This window comes from Mus musculus, chromosome X, assembly GCF_000001635.26.
Source record: "Mus musculus strain C57BL/6J chromosome X, GRCm38.p6 C57BL/6J".
Lineage (NCBI taxonomy): Eukaryota > Metazoa > Chordata > Mammalia > Rodentia > Muridae > Mus > Mus musculus.
In genome coordinates this window covers 57,741,876-57,758,359 of record NC_000086.7, presented here as the reverse complement: position 1 = coordinate 57,758,359, position 16,484 = coordinate 57,741,876, and the positions used below count along the sequence as shown (strand labels likewise).

The following is a 16,484-nucleotide window of genomic DNA, read 5'->3' as shown; positions in this document are numbered from 1 at the left end:
GTGAGTACATACCATACATGTACTTTGGGGTCTAGGTTACCTCACTCAGGATAATATTTTCTACTTCCATCTATTTGCCTGCGAATTTCATGAAGTCGTTTTTAATAGCTGAGTAGTACTCCATTGTGTACATGTACCACATTTTCTGTATCCACTTTTCTGTCATGAAACACCCGGGTTGTTTTCAACTTCTGGCTATCACAAATAAGGCTGCTATGAACATAGTGGAGCACGTGCCCCTGTGGCATGGTGGGGCATCTTTTGGGTATATGCCTAAGAGTGGTATAGCTGGATCTTCAGGTAGATCTATTTCCAATTTTCTGAGGAACTGCCAGACTGATTTCCAGAGTGGTTGTACCAGCTTGTAATCCCACCAGCAATGGAGGAGTGTTCCTCTTTCTCCACATCCTCGCCAGCATCTGCTGTCACCTGAGTTTTTGATCTTAGCCATTCTGACTGGTGTGAGGTGGAATCTCAGGGTCGTTTTGATGAGGTGGAATCTCAGGGTCGTTTTGATAAGCTTTTCCCTGATGACTGAACGTTGAACATTTCTTTAGGTGCTTCTTGGCCATTCGAGATTCTTCTGTTGTAAACTCTCTGTTTAGCTCTGTACCCCATTTTTAAATTGGGATATTTGGGTTTTTGGAGGTTAGCTTCCTGAGTTCTTTATGTATTTTGGATGTTAGCCCTCTATCTGATGCAGGGTTAGGGAAGATTTTTTCCCCAATCTGTAGGTTGCCAATTTGTCTTATTAACTATGCCCTTTGCCTTATAGAAGCTTTCCAGTTTCATGAGGTCCCATTTATCAATTATTGATCTTAGAGCATGAGCCATTGGAGTTCTGTTTAGGAAATTTCTCCCTGTGTCAATGAGTTCAATGAGTTCTCTTCTGTTAGATTCATTGTATCTGGTTTTATGTTGAGGTCCTTGATCCACTTGGACTTTGTGCAAGGTGACAAATATGGGTCTATTTTCATTTTTCTACATACTGACTGCTAGTTAGATGCTTTCATCCTTTCATTGTATGTTTTTGGCTTCCTTGTCAAAAACCAAGTGTCCATAAGTGTGTGGGTTCATTTCTGGGTCTTCAATTCTCTTCTATTGATCTATCTGCCTGTCACTGTACCAATACCACGCAGTTTTTTTTTATCACTATTGCTCTGTAATACAGCTTGAAGTCAGGGATGGTGATTTTCCAAGAAGTTCTTTTATTGTTGAGAATTGTTTTCGCTATTCTGTTTTTTTTTTTGTTTGTTTGTTTGTTTCCGTATGAAACTGAGAATTAATTTTTCCATGTCTGTGAAGAGTTGTGTTGGAATTTTGATAGGGATTGTATTGAATCTGTAGATTGCTTTTGGTAGGATGGCCATTTTTACTATGTTTATCCCACCAATCCATGAGCATGGGAGATATTTCCATCTTCTGAGGTCTCCTTTTTTTTTTTTCTGGAGAGACTTGCAGTTCTTGTCATACAGGTATTTCACTTGTTTGGTTAGAGTTACCCCAAGATATTTTATATTATTTTTGACTATTGTGAAGGTGTTGTTTTACTATTTTATTTCTTAGCCTGTTTATCATTTGTATAAAAGAAGGCTACTGATTTGTTTGAGTTAATTTCATATCCTGCCACTTTGCTGAAGTTGTTTATCAGATATAGAAGTTCTCCAGTAGAATTTTTGGGGTCGCTTATGTATACTATTTTCTCATCTGCAAATAGTGATACCTTTATTTCTTCTTTTCCAATTTTATCACCTTGATCTTCTTTTGTTGTCTTATTGCTCTAGCTAGAACTTCCAGTTCTATGTTGAATAGATACAGGGAGAGTGTCCAGCCTTGCCTTGTCCTTGAAGTTAGTGGGATTGCTTCAAGAGTCTCTCCATTTAATTTTATATTGGCTGTTGGTTTGCTGTATATTGCTTTTATTATATTTAGGTGGTGCCCTTGAATTCCTGATCTCTTTAATACTTTTAACATGAAGGGGTGTTGTTTTTGTCAAATACTTTTTTAGCATCTAACGAGATGATAATCATGTGATTTTTTTCATTCATCATTGACACTTGACACATTCCAAACTTCCATCCATCTTTTTTTATATTGTATGCACATAAACAAATGCACAAATATAGTCACTGTTAGTACTGTTTTGGCCTAGCCACTGGGAGTAAGTTGCAGATAACATGAATGACTTTCTTTGAATATTTTCATGTAAACCTCTTCAGGACAAATAGAGGAGAAGAAGAAAAAAAAATCTCACAAAATGAAAGTACATGAGACACTAATACTGGACAATCCACACTCAAAACTTACCAATGATATGTTTTATAGTAATTTCCTTTCAGTTCAGGATCGTGTATTGTTTGGTCCTTTTGCCTAGCCTAGGTTAGTTGCTTTTGGCCATCTTGTTTTGCTATCCTCCCTGACCTCTATTTTCTTTCTTTCTTTTTTTTTTTATTAGATGTTTTCTTCATTTACATTTCAAATGCTATCCCCTTTCCTAGTTTCCTCTCTGAAAATCCCCTATACCCTCCCCTTCCACCTGCTCCCCAACCCACCCACTCCTGCTTCCTGGCCCTGGCATTCCCCTGTACTGGGGCATATAATCTTTGCAAGACCAAAGTCCTCTCCTCTCATTGATGGCCGACTAAGGCCATCCTCTGCTACATATGCAGCTAGAGACACGAGCTCTGGGGGTACTAGTTAGTTCATATTGTTGTCCCTCCTATAGGGCGGCAAAACCCTTCAGCTCCTTGGGTACTTTCTCTTGCTTCTCCATTGGGAGTCCTGTGTTCCATCCAACAGATGACTGTGAGCATCCACTTCTGCATTTTCCAGGCACTGGCATAGCATCACAAGAGAGAGCTATATCAGGCTCCTGTCAGCAAAATCTTGTTGGTATATGCAATAGTGTTGGGTATGATGGTTGTATATGGGATGGATCCCCAGGTGGGACAGTCCCTGGATGGACCTTCCTTCAGTCTCTGCTCTGAACTTTGTCTCTGTAACTCCTTCCATGGGTATGTTGTTCCCCCTTATAAGAAGGAACGAAGTATCCACACTTTGGTCTTCCTTCTTCTTGAGTTTCATGAGTTTTTCAAATTGTATCTTGGGTATTCTAAGTTTCTGGGCTAATATCCACTAACCAGTGAGTGCAATATCATGTGTGTTCTTTTGTGATTGGGTTACCTCACTCAGGATGATATCCTCCAGATCCATCCATTTGTTTAAGAATTTCATAAATTCATTGTTTTTAATAGCTGACTAGTACTCCATTGTGTAAATGTACCACATTTTCTGTATCCATTCCTCTATTGAGGGACATCTGGGTTCTTTCCAGCTTCTGGCTATTATAAATAAGGCTGCTATGAACATAGTAGAGCATGTGTCCTTATTACAAGTTGGAAGATCTTCTGGGTATATGCCCAGGACTTGTATTGCTGGATCACCCAGTAGTACTATGTCCAATTTTCTGAGGAACTGCCAAACTGATTTCCACAGTGGTTGTACCAGCTTGCAATCCCACCAGCAATGGAGGAATGTTCCTCTTTCTCCACATCCTTGCCAGCATCTGCTGTCACCTGAGTTTTTGATCTTAGCCATTCTGACTGGTGTGAGGTGAAATCTCAGGGTTGCTTTGATTTTCATTTCCCTGATGATTAAGGATGTTGAACATTTTTTTCAGGTACTTCTCAGCCATTCGGTATTCCTCAGTTGAGAATTCTCTGTTTAGCTTTGTACCCCATTTTAAATAAGGTTATTTGGTTTTCTGGAATCCAACTTCTTGAGTTCTTTATATATATTGGATATTAATTAGTCCCCTATCTGATTTAGGAGTGGTAAAGATCTTTTCCCAATCTGTTGGTGACCTTTTTGTCTTATTGACAGTGTCCTTTGCCTTACAGAAGCTTTGTAATTTTATGAGGTCCCATTTGTTGATTCTTGATCTTACAGCACAAGCCATTGCTGTTCTGTTCAGGAATTTTCCCCCTGTGCCCATATCTTAGAGGCTCTTCTCCACTTTCTCCTCTATAAGTTTCAATGTGTCTGGTTTTATGTGGAGTTCTTTGATCTACTTAGTCTTGAGCTTTGTACAAGGAGATATGAATGGATCAATTTGCATTCTTCTACATGATAACTGCCAGTTGAGCCAGCACCTTTTGTTGAAAATGCTGTCCTTTTTCTTCTGGATGGTTTTAGCCCCTTTGTCAAAAATCAAGTGACCATAGGTATGTGGGTTCATTTTTGCTCACCTATATTTTCAAAAATGATAGGACCATCTTTCCAAGACTCACTTGTTGGAGACAATTCTGGAAACAAGTCTATACATTCTGAAGGGTCTCCTTTCTGCAGAAATCTGTAATATTCTACTTCATAAAAAGGACAGAACTGGTGACAAATTTACTTAAAAGGAACCAATGTTGAGCCAGTGATATGGCTCATTGAGTAAAAGATTCACTCAAGCTTTGTGGACCTGGCTGAACAAGAGGCACCATCATGGGTGTTGACATTTGCCACAACAAGGACCGAAAGTTTCAGCCCAAGGAGCCCAAGAACCAAGACATTTATCTGTGTCTGTTAGTCAAGCTATACAGGTTTCTGGTCAGATGGACCAACTCTACCTCCAATCAGCTTCTGCTGAAAAGTTTTTTGTTTGTTTGTTTGTTTGTTTGTTTGTTTGTTTTTTATGAGTTGTACTAACCAACCACCTCTGTCCCTGTCACAGATGATCTAAAAGATAAAGCTTCCTGGTCAGAGAAACAAAGGAGCTGTGGTTTGGGGGATGGCCACTGATGATGTATGGATTCTGAAAGTGCTCAAGCTGAATGTGTGTGAACTGTGGGTGAGAGACCAGCCTGAAGTCACATCCTCAAAGCTGGGGATAAGATTTTCACCTATGACTAGGTGGTCCTGGGGTCTCTGAAGAACGGAGGCACTCTGCTCCTTTCTGGTCCTCAAAAGTGCCAAGAAGTTTACAGGTATTGTGGCAAGGCCTGAGAAATCCCATACAGCCACATCAAACTCTATGTCTGCTCAAAGGGCCGGAAGTTCAAGCTTGCCAGAGGCTGAAAGGCAAGCTGAGGCTACAGAAAGTAACCCTGGATCTTACTGTTAATAAGAAAGTTTGGATGTTGAAAAAAAAAAAAATAAAACAACTGCTGCCCAATCCCAAAGACTAGGCCAGTTCCTAGACCTGGTGATAGAAGGAGATAACTTATTCCCAAAATAGTCCTTATATTTCCATGTGAATGCCATAGAACACAATGCTTTCCTTCCAACACAGACACATAATGAGGACAATGATGATAATTTTTATTTTTAAAATAAGCCAGTGTCCATAGTGACCATGAAGTCTACCAATAGTATCCAGGAATAGTAAAAGCCAGTCCTTGGGCTGGTGAGATGGCTCAGTGGGTAAGAGCACCCGACTGCTCTTCCGAAGGTCCGGAGTTCAAATCCCAGCAACCACATGGTGGCTCACAATCATCCGTAACGAGATCTGACTCCCTCTTCTGGAATGTCTGAAGACAGCTACAGTGTACTTACATATAATCAATAAATAAATCTTTAAAAAAAGCCAGTCCTTAAGCTGAGCCTTAAGTGGTGTGGACCACTTTGTCTACCCTAATTTGGAAATTGATAGTAGCACCCAGTAGTAGTAAGAAGAATTCTTCCTCCAGATTGTATAGTGGGGCTGGAAAATGACCATCAGCAAGTCTTTGCAAAGCCATTATCTTGGAGAGGGGGTGATGACTGTGATTTATCCATGAGACTCTTAACATTTCAACAGCCACCAAAAGAAATACCTTAAAGAGTTGTGTGTATGTATGTATGTATGTATGTATGTATATATATAATATGCTTGTATATGTGTATGTGTGCTATATATATACATATATATGCATATATATGTGTGTGTGTTTGTGTGTGTGTGTAAAACTGGTCACATTATTCTGCATTTTGTTTTTGTTTCTTAGATAAGGTCTCTCTATGTAGCCCTGGCTGCCCTGTAAATCACTACATAAACTAGGTTAGCCTTAAAGTCATAGAGATCCACCTCCTCTTCATCCCCAGTGCTGAGTGTCCAGTTGGGGACAGTTTTTAAAGCAGCTATGACTTATCAGGTGTAACACTGGACAGTAGGTGCTAATGGAAACTAGACCAACTTCACCAAGAACATTACATTTACAACCAGATCTCTCCAGGCTCAAACACTGGGTGCTTCTTTAAAGATATTTCCCAGTTAACAACCCCAAACAGAGTTCCCGGGTTTCACACTCCGCAAATCTCATTCCTTCATAGGTCTTCTCTATCTCAGAAGACATAACCCTCATTTACCCATTAAGGTTCAACAGCCAGGAGAACTCTTCTACTCCCAGGGCTTGAAGTACCATGTACATGGAAATTATCAAATCCCAACCTTTAGTTGAAAGGAAACTTAGTCATAACATTTCACAGTTCCCTAGCAAATACTGGAGTGTGTGACTGCTGAGTCATGTGACCATTTCTTAGTAATTCTTTCTTTCTTTCTTTCTTTCTTTCTTTCTTTCTTTCTTTCTTTCTTTCTTTCTTTCTTTCTTTCTTTCTTTCTTTTTTGGACAAAGTGCCAGGCCAGTTACCTTATCAGCTACACTATTTTACATTCCATCCAAAAATGTATTGGAGAGAGTGTAAAATAGCTTTCATTTTCCCCATGTCCTCTCTAACATTTGTTATTGTCTCTTTTTGATTCTACAATCCAAATGGATGTAAACAGTATGAAATTATGGTTTTGATTTGCATTTCCTTGATGAGAAGTGACTGGGCATTTTTTCATGTTCACTGTCTATTTGTACATCTTTTTGAGTGAAAGGTCTATTATAATCTGTAGCTCATCTCAAAAGCATTTTTCACTCATGAAAAAAGTTGCAAAGATAGTAGTACAGAGTGTTCCCATAATCTCTCTGACAGTTATATTGAAACACCTTCACTACTCATGGCACATTTATCCAAAACAGTGGACCATCATAAGTGGTATAAAACTATTAGCCAAACAACAGGTTTGATTCATGTATAGCCAGAAAATCCTTTTCTCTTCCAAATTTCAACACAAGATAATGCAATGCACTTAACTCTTGAGACTCCATATATTCCTCCAGCCCATGATAGATTATTTGTTTTCAGGACTATGGAAGAAGAGTATAGACCACATATATGGGGAATGGCATCAAATTGAGTTGATCTGGAGTTTTCTCATGATGAAATGGGATTGTAGAAGTTCTGAAGAATATCACTGATTGGTAATGCAGTTCACATTGCAAGTCAAGGAGTACATGATATAACTGGGTCTCAACAATAGCCATGTTGCTCTTGATTACCTAGTGAATTTTTCCCGGTATAAAGTTCTACTTTCTCCGTTTTCATACTTACTCACTAGATACAAGTTAGCAAGTTCAGTCTATGCACGTGGGAATTGGGATTAAACTGTGTTTGAAGAAGAGAGAATTTATATGTATTATTTGAAATTATTATTTTCATTAATTATTATTATCTCCAGAAGATATGTCACATCTCCACTACTTGTTCATTTAATCATCTCTCTGTCAGTGGACTCATGGGGACCATGGTTTGTTTTGCTGATTAACATGTTCCGACTTTGACCATGGGGACCTCTCTCAGGCTGGCTTCTCTGTGCCTTGATATCTCTCTCACCCACCCACTTTCCTTTTGTTGTGTATTCTTCCTTTCCTTCCCATCTCTCTGTTCTTATTTTTCAGTACACTATCTGGTGCCCCAAAGCCATCATATATTTTCCTATGTTAGCTCTACCATCAATCATTTCCCCAAGGGCTCTTTTACTGAAGAACAATATTTAGAAAAGAAGATTTAGACACCATGGATGCTAATGGTTCTTAGTCTCTAAGCTGTCCCAGTAGTCAGAACAAGGGCATATTTGTATGCACAGTAAATATTATACATAGTGATATGTCTGTATTTATATGTGTATGCATACACATATACACATGAATTTATAATGTTTCTAACTCTAATCAAGCATGCTAAAATTTGTTTTAGCATCCCTTTTTTATTTATGTATAAATTTCTCTGATGATAAGAAGCATGACTTTCACCGTTTATACTTACATCATCTGTTTAATCTCTAACTACATGCTATGTCATTTCAGAATTGTTCATATGGGTCTCAATGAGAAAAAAATTGAATAAATAGAAAGGAATGTTCATGTGCAGTCAGTTTGACTTAGCTTTTCTTTTTTTTTTTTTTAAAGATTTTTTTTATTTATTTATTTGTTTGTTTATTTATTTATTATATGTAAGTACATTGTAGCTGTCTTCAGACACTCCAGAAGAGGGGGTCAGATCTTGTTACGGATGGTTGTGAGCCACCATGTGGTTGCTGGGATTTGAACTCTGCACCTTCGGAAGAGCAGTCGGGTGCTCTAACCCACTGAGCCATCTCACCAGCCCCTTGACTTAGCTTTTCAATACTCAGAGACTCACTGTTTTCCAATAGATGTCAAGATTTTTTTTTCTCTGCACTTTGAGATCACTGAACATGCTTGCAATTACAAATACAATTTGCACCACTGTTTGTGCAGTCTATGTTCTGGGATCCTCTCACATTCAAGATCACCTTAAACATTAATTTCTTGAGCAATTTAAATTCACACAAAATGAACAGAATGTATAGAGTTTCCCCACACACTCTTACCCACTGTATAATAGTCTCTTCAGCTTTCTATATTACTACCAGAATGCTACACTTATTATGATAGAAAATGTCACCTTAACACATGACTGTTCATTGTTTGGATTGGGAGTTCATTTTGTTTTTGTAACTTCATGGGTTTGGAGAAATGTATAACATATCCATCATTCTAACAGAGTAGTTTCACAATCTTAAAAAACTATCTTCTATTTATCTATGCTTTTCTCCATAGCAACTTTAGATAACTGCTGATCCTTTTATCCGTTCTATAGTTTTTACTTTTCTGAATATTATGTTCTCAGAATTACATAGATGTAGCCTTTTCATGGGGATTTATTTCATTATAAAAGGCTATCTCAGAAGGAGATAGGGGAAGAAGAAAGGAAAATTTGGTACATGACATTTACAGGAAAATGAGTGAAACTACAAATCATTGTGTTCAATGAAATATTCCAGATTCAAAAAGATAAACACTGCATGTTTCCTCTTGTATGTAGAAGCTATATTTATTAAAAATTGTGTGTGTGTGTGTGTGTGTGTGTGTTTAATAAATCTAGAATGTGGATTATGAGAAGAGAGGAATTAATCAAGGGAAGAGAGATATTTTCCCCCCTTTGGAAAACTTTTTTTTTCTTTCAAAACCTTCAACTGATTAGATAAGTCCCCTAGGTTACAAAGGTGAATAGTCTATAGCCATTTGATGGTACATTAATCATACCTACCTAAAATATTTCACTGAAACACTTCGATATTCATACAGTTGCATAATTTGGTACTATAGTCAAGGTAAGTTGATGCATAATTTACTTTTGTCAGTCATCTATTAAAGATAGATGGCCAGTTTGTTTGCTTGTTTGCATGAAACAATATCACTTGTATCTCAAGCTGGCCTTGGATTCACTATGCAACTGAGAATGACCTCAAACATTGATTCCTTCCACGTTCTGGGAATATACACAACAATTGGAGAATTTCTCAAGACCAGTCTTAGGGTTTCATGCTAGACATCACTCTACTAACTAAGCTACATCTCTGCAAGATAATCTGTTCGAATAGATCTCATAGAGTAGTGTAGGAAACAAACTGCAGTGTGGTTCAGTCACATTGTGGCATACTCTGACAGCAATAAAAATTAATTTTCATCAATCTCATAGATGCATAACATACTAAAAATAAATCCCCATGCAAATAATCCCTATGGTGGATTCTACAATACTATACTTACTTATGTGACATATGCATTTATGCCAAATGCTGACAACAGTTTTACCCAGAAGAGTAGTACTTAGGAGGAAGCAGACGAGGAGGGGACCTGAGACTGGATGTGCATTTTGCTTTGCAGCTCTTCACTGGGTTCTACATTTGTGACCCTCATTGTGGGTATGACACTGCAATAAAAAATGAGAAACTTTGGAGACTGAGGCAAAGTATTTACTGTGAATTTAAGACTATCCTGAGCTACATAGAAGAGCTCATTTCAGGCAAAACAAAAATCCCTTGAGAGTCAGAAGGCCTGGGTTCCTATCTTAGCATTGTGATTTACTGCTCTATTTATGTGATCTCAACAAACGTGCCTAACATTCTCCACTGTTTCTCTAAAATTTCGTCCTACAGAATTCCTGGGGTTGATCTCCAGCTCTTCCGAAACAAGTTGTGAGAGAGCATGCAAGTAATCCCAGCACTTGAGCAGGTGGAATAAATGTTCAAGATCATCCTCAGGTACACAGTGAAGGTAAGGCCACCCCGAGATACCAGTGATACTGCCTCAAGCAAGCGAGCAACACGTCTCAGAAGGGTGTTCTAAGGATTAACTGTATATGTCAAAAACTGTATATATATACATACACATATATATTCAGAGAGGAGTTCACACACATGTCAACTCTGTACTCCCTCTCCCTTATTCTTTTCTTTGAGGTTATCTCATAAGCACGCTTATCTTTGTTGAATCACCACACAATGTTCACAGGAATAAAACCATTACATTTTATCCCATAAATGTACTTATTTGAGGTATAAATCTTTTAAAAACTCAGCAGAGTCATACAGTAAGCGAGGTGTGGGTCTTGACAGAATCCAGCTCCCCCCCCCCAAAAAAAAAACAAAAAACAAAAACCAAGATTTTTATTTCTGTCTAGAGAATCTTGGCACAAGGACAAAGACAACACCCAGAAAATAATATGACAAGTGATTACAGTCTCTAGGGGGTATAATTAATAAAAAAGAATACAAATTAAATGCAAGTGACTGTGACAAAATTGTAATTTGATATGGGCCATTCTCTAGCAGCTAGTATGCACCTCTGTCCTTTAACCAGATGTTGCCGCTGCATCCCCCCCCCCCCCTATGCCTCTTCTTTCTCCAATTCCATTTCCCTCCTCCCATTCTTACTGAGACTAGCTCTCACTCTGTACCCCAGCTGTCCTGAAAGTCATCAGAGAGCCAAGGTTTACCAAGGCACTCTTCCTACTTACAGAAGTACTGGCTTTTAATCAGTGGTTTTTTTTTTTTTTTTCCCCCTACACACAGACCTATGATAAAAGTTTACTGTCTTATCATCAACAAAAGAATTTTTTTCAAATGTTCTGGAGACTAACCGGTTTAAAAACTGAAAAGCTTATTACTATCCTCATAAACAGTTGGGAGCAAAGAGATTATAATTTTATTCCATTTGCAGAGCAGAGGAATATGTCTTTTATTTCCTAAAGCAATAAGATAAAAGGATGAGATTTTATAATTTCAATTTGAAAATTGAATGAATATTTTTTATAAAAATTGTTACTGGCTTAATTCAACATGGTAAAAATTAATAATAATAATAACAATAACTAATAATCCATTCTAACAATGATAATGATATAATATAGTGTAGTAAAGCTGCAGGCTATTAGTCCTTTTCAAAGTCTCCTATCAGCGTCTCTCACATGACCCACTCAGCATTCTGAAGGGGATTTCCTTTGGTATTAAACAAAACTAGCTGTTACCATTGTAACCAAAACCAGCTACACGTTGGAATAGACACTTTCCAAAATCAAATCTAGTTTAAAACAAACAATCAAGTAAATGAGAAAACCTAAAGAGTGGAGGAGGATTTATCTTAAAAAGTTAAAAACTTGTACATACTAGGGATGGAGAGATGGCTCAGAGGTTAAGAGCACTGGTTGCTCTTCCAGAGGTCTTTGATTCTATTCCCAGCACCCACATGAAAGCTCATAACTCCCTGGAACTCTACTTCCAGGGCCTCCAACTCCTCCATATATGCAGATGAAACATGAACGCACATAAAATAATTAAAAAAAACTTGCACACATTAAAATATTTGGAAGTAGCTTTCTCTCTCCTCCAGCTGAGCAAGATGTTCAAAGGAAAGAAGGTCAAGGAGAAAGAGATGGCCCTGGCCCCTGCCATCATGGAGAAACAGGAGCCCACAAGGTGGTGGCGGGGTGACAGGAGAGTCCTTTGAGAAAATAACTGAGAACATCAGCATTGGGAAGGACATCTAGCCCAAAAGAGATATGATATACTTTTTCAAATGCCTCTGCTACATCAGGCTACACCAGCAAAGGTCCATCCTCTGTAAGTGGTTCAAAGTACTTCCTGCCATTAACCAGTTCACATAGGCACTGTGCAAACAGCTACTCAGCTGCTTAAGCTTGCCCACAAGTACAGGCCACAGACAAAGCAGCAGAAGAAGAAGCAAAGGCTACTGACCTGTGCTGAGAAGAAAGCTGCTGGCAAAGAGGATGTCCCAACTAAGAAACAACCTGTCCTCCGAGCAGGACTCAATACAGTCACCACCTTGGTGGAGAATAAGAAAGTTCAACCGGTGGTGATTGCCCATGACATAGACTACAATGATTTGGTGGTGTTTCTGCTTGTCCTGTGTTGAAAGATGGGGTCCCCTACAGCATCATCAAAGGAAAGGCCCGGCTGGGGTGGCTGCTTCATGCACCACTGTTGCCTTCACACAGGTTCACTCAGAAGACAAGGGTGCTCTGGCTAAACTAGTGAACACTAATTTAAAAAAAAATGTTTCATTTATTTATATTCCAAATGTTACCCCCTTCCTGATCCGCCCTCCAAGAGTTCCTCACCCCCTCCTCCTCCCCTTTGCCTCTGAGATGGTGCTCCCATATTCACCTACTCCCTCTTCTCCCAACCCCACATCCCCCTTTCCTGAGGCATCAAGTCTCTACAGCATTACATGTGATTAATCCTCCCACTGAGGCCAGACACGGCAGAACTCTGCTATGTATGTGCTGGGGCCACAGTGGAAGCTATTAGAACCAATTACAACAACAGATAAGGTGAGATCTGCTACCACTGGGGGTGGGGGGTAATAATCTGCTACCACTGCAGGGTCCTAAGTCTGTGGTTTGTATCATCCAGCTGGAAAAGTAAAAAACCAAAGAAACTGGCATTAAACTGAGTTCTTACTGGGTTAAATTTGCACTGCTAAGTTTTCTGTACATAAATATATTAGAGTTTTTTTTTAATGCTAGGAAATATGTGTCAGTGGGGGATGACTCAGGGGGAAAGTTCTTATTTTGCAAGCATGAGGAACTGAGTTGAGATTTGGAGCACCCAACTAAAAGGCCAGATTTAGCAGCACATCTGTAATTCCAGAGCTAGGGATGTGGACACAGGAGACTATCTTGGGCTTGCTGGAATTGGTAAGCTTCAGGTTTTCTGAAAGATTTGTCTCAAAAGTATAAAAAGGTTGAGAATAATAGAGAACACTCCTATATCAATTCCTTGACTCCATATGCAAACATCTGTCTGTCTATCTGCCTGTCTGTCTGTCTGTCTCTCTCGTGCGCGCTCTTTCTCTCTCTCACACACACACAGAGAGAAAGTGAGAGAGACAGGCAGAGATGGAGTTAGACAGACAGAGAGAGAAAATAAAAAAGGTTGAGAATAATAGAGAACATTCCTATATCATTTCCTTGACTCCACATGCAAATATCTGTCTTTCTGTCTCTCTCTCTCTTTCACACACATACACACAGAAAGAAACAGAGACAGAGATAGACAGACATACAGAGAGAGAGAGAGAGAGAGAGAGAGAGAGAGAGAGAGAGAGAGAGAATACAAAAACTATTGGGAAATAAACTAAGACACCCTTCACTGTCAGACATAAATCTACTGTGGTTTCTCTAAAAGGCAACTTGCTGGTCTCAGAACAATTTTAGAGCATATTCCACCATACATATGCAAATTCAAAACATTTTTCATGTCTATTTCCTTTTTATTATTCTAGGCTTAAAATGCCCCAAACCCTGCATATCATTAGAAGACACAACATATTTTTCTCAGATTGTAAAAAACAAAAATTAATGAAGTACCATACACACCTATAATAACCATAAATATCTGGCTGGCCTACAGTCAAAAGTTTTTCAATTCAAAGACATTCTTCAAGCCTGAGCTCACTTGCAAAGTGAAACGCAGGTGAAGGTCCCTAAATAACGAAACTTTATATTTTAGACACCCAAGAGATGTTTGTTTATTTTTCCTTTTAAGACAAGGTCTTACCATGTAGCCAAGGCTAGCCTTTTGATCCTTTTGCATCATAGGTGTGTGCCACCATGTCTGGTTACATTTGATCTTTTGATTTTTATTTCTTAACTCTTCTGACAGGCTTATAAAATAGAATGTTTGAAGTGAAGTATGTGGTAATGGCTTCCTGAAAACTTTCCCTTTTCCTTACAATGAGACAGACAGGAATAAGCTGAGGGTTTCAACAGCAGACAAATTAATACAGGAAGTGTGCTATGCAGATGCAATGAAGCATTATTCAGCTAAAAATAGAGAATGTAGCTCTGTCGTTTCTAGCAGAAGAAATAGGACTGGAAGGCATATATTATATAAAATAAGCCAGAAATGGAAAGTCAAACTGCATATATATGGAAGCTGTGTAATAGAAGAAAGTGCAATGGCAATTACTGCTATGAAGGACAGTAGGAGAGACTGTAGACTGAGGATGAATAGGGACCATCAAAGCACATTTCAATATAAAACCTATGTTCTAGCATGATATAGCACACTGGGGTGACTTACTAGACAACTTTGGAACAGAGAGAGGAGTTTTTAGGTTCCAAGTATAAGAATATCGTAAGGACGTGGAAATGCTAACTAACCTGATTTCGTTACTATATATTGTATACCCTATCAAATTATCATGCTATACCACACAATATAGATATGTCTTCTGTGTCAATTAAAATTAATGATACATATTCATCAATGGTCTTCAGTGTTCTTGATCCAACACATGGCTTCATGCAGTGCTAAGCCACTGAGGCCTTTCTCAAGGTTCCCCAAATGAATAAAACACGGGGTCTGAGCTGGTAAAGGTGCCTCTGTCAAACTTCTTGATCTGAGTGCAATCCTCTGGACACACGTGATGGAAGGAGGAAATCAATTTCCAAAACTTGTGCTCTGACATCCACCTGCATGCTGCATGTCTCTCCTCATCCAACACAAAATAAATGAAACCTATTCTTAAAATTAATATAAATATTTAATTTTACTAAAGATATAGCAATCAAATATCATGATCGTTCTACCTGTTTTGCCATTGTTGTAACTATCTTTTTAGGAAACCCAGGATAACCCTATGCTGAGGATGGTAGAGGCACGAGAAGATTCCAAGGTTTTCATGGCATCAACAAAATGCCAAAGCAACCAACTTAAACCTCTGATCTTCATGTTGTCTGAGGTAATATAATTCTGAGGAAACAGATAAGGATGAAGCAAAAACATAATGAAGAGAAAGCTGGAAGGGGGCAGGTGGTGTACTGGGAAATAGTACAAGGACTCTGGACATTTGCAAGGATGTAGCTGCTAAGATCCAAGTGCCAAGGAAGAACTGATGACTGCATAAGGAAAGCCATCTGTATCCAAGCCAGTGCAGACACACAAGACAGAGTGGGCTGGAAGAGACCCTGAATCCTCTCAGCTGTAGCACATACCCCATCGCACTAGCAGCTATGACTATCTATCTTTCAATGATGCTTAGAGCCATGCTGCTTACTTTATTCTTTCCAAAGACAGTGTTCAATTGGGTCAGGTTGGTGATGTAAGGTGCAGCGCCACTGCACAGGCAGCAGAGATCTTGCAACCAGCACCATTGACTATGGTGAGGCTTGTCCGATTCCAGAATAGGGAATGGTTACCAAGGCTCCAGATTTATGAATGTTCCCTTTGCTTTGCTATTAAATTCCTGATGCAACTCTAGTTGTTTTCTTTTAAAACCGCATTAACTTGTACTAGCTTGTCTCGTTATTGAAATGGCCACCAAAAATTTATCTACTTTCTAGTCAAAGAAACAACTTTTATTTTTAATGATCACGCCATGCCTTCAACATCATTAACTGTTTCCTTCTGTTAGTAGGACATTTGTTTTGTTCATTTGTTCTTACTCTGTCTTTGGTTCTTATTCTAACCGGTTTCCTTTGGTCCCCTCCCCTTTTGTTTCTTTAGGAGTGGGATATCACTATGTAACTCAGGACTCCTCAAACTCTCTTGTAGCCAGACTGCTCTTGAACTCACAATCTTCAGGCCTCAGCTGCCTAAGTGTCAGGATTACAGGCAAAAGTCACCAATTTTCTTTCTTTCTTTCTTTCTTTCTTTCTTTCTTTCTTTCTTTCTTTCTTTCTTTCTTTCTTTCTTTCTTTCTCTCTTTCTTTCTTTCTTTCTTTCTTTCTTCTTTCTTTCTTTCTTTCTTTTTTCCCAAGGGCTTTTAAACCCGAGTAGAAAAATAATAGCAATTATACCCACT

At 38.7% G+C, this 16,484-nt stretch overlaps 1 long non-coding RNA gene and 2 pseudogenes across 1 annotated transcript; all 3 read left to right on the top strand.

The window, feature by feature from the left end:
- On the top strand, window positions 4,492-5,085 carry Gm14631 (predicted gene 14631; annotated as a pseudogene).
- On the top strand, window positions 10,315-15,962 carry Gm39516. Its single transcript, XR_878114.2, has 2 exons — window positions 10,315-10,433; window positions 15,303-15,962. It is a non-coding gene; the product is annotated as a predicted gene, 39516 (long non-coding RNA).
- On the top strand, window positions 12,038-12,718 carry Gm8111 (predicted gene 8111; annotated as a pseudogene).
- Window positions 15,963-16,484: the final 522 nt, after the last annotated feature.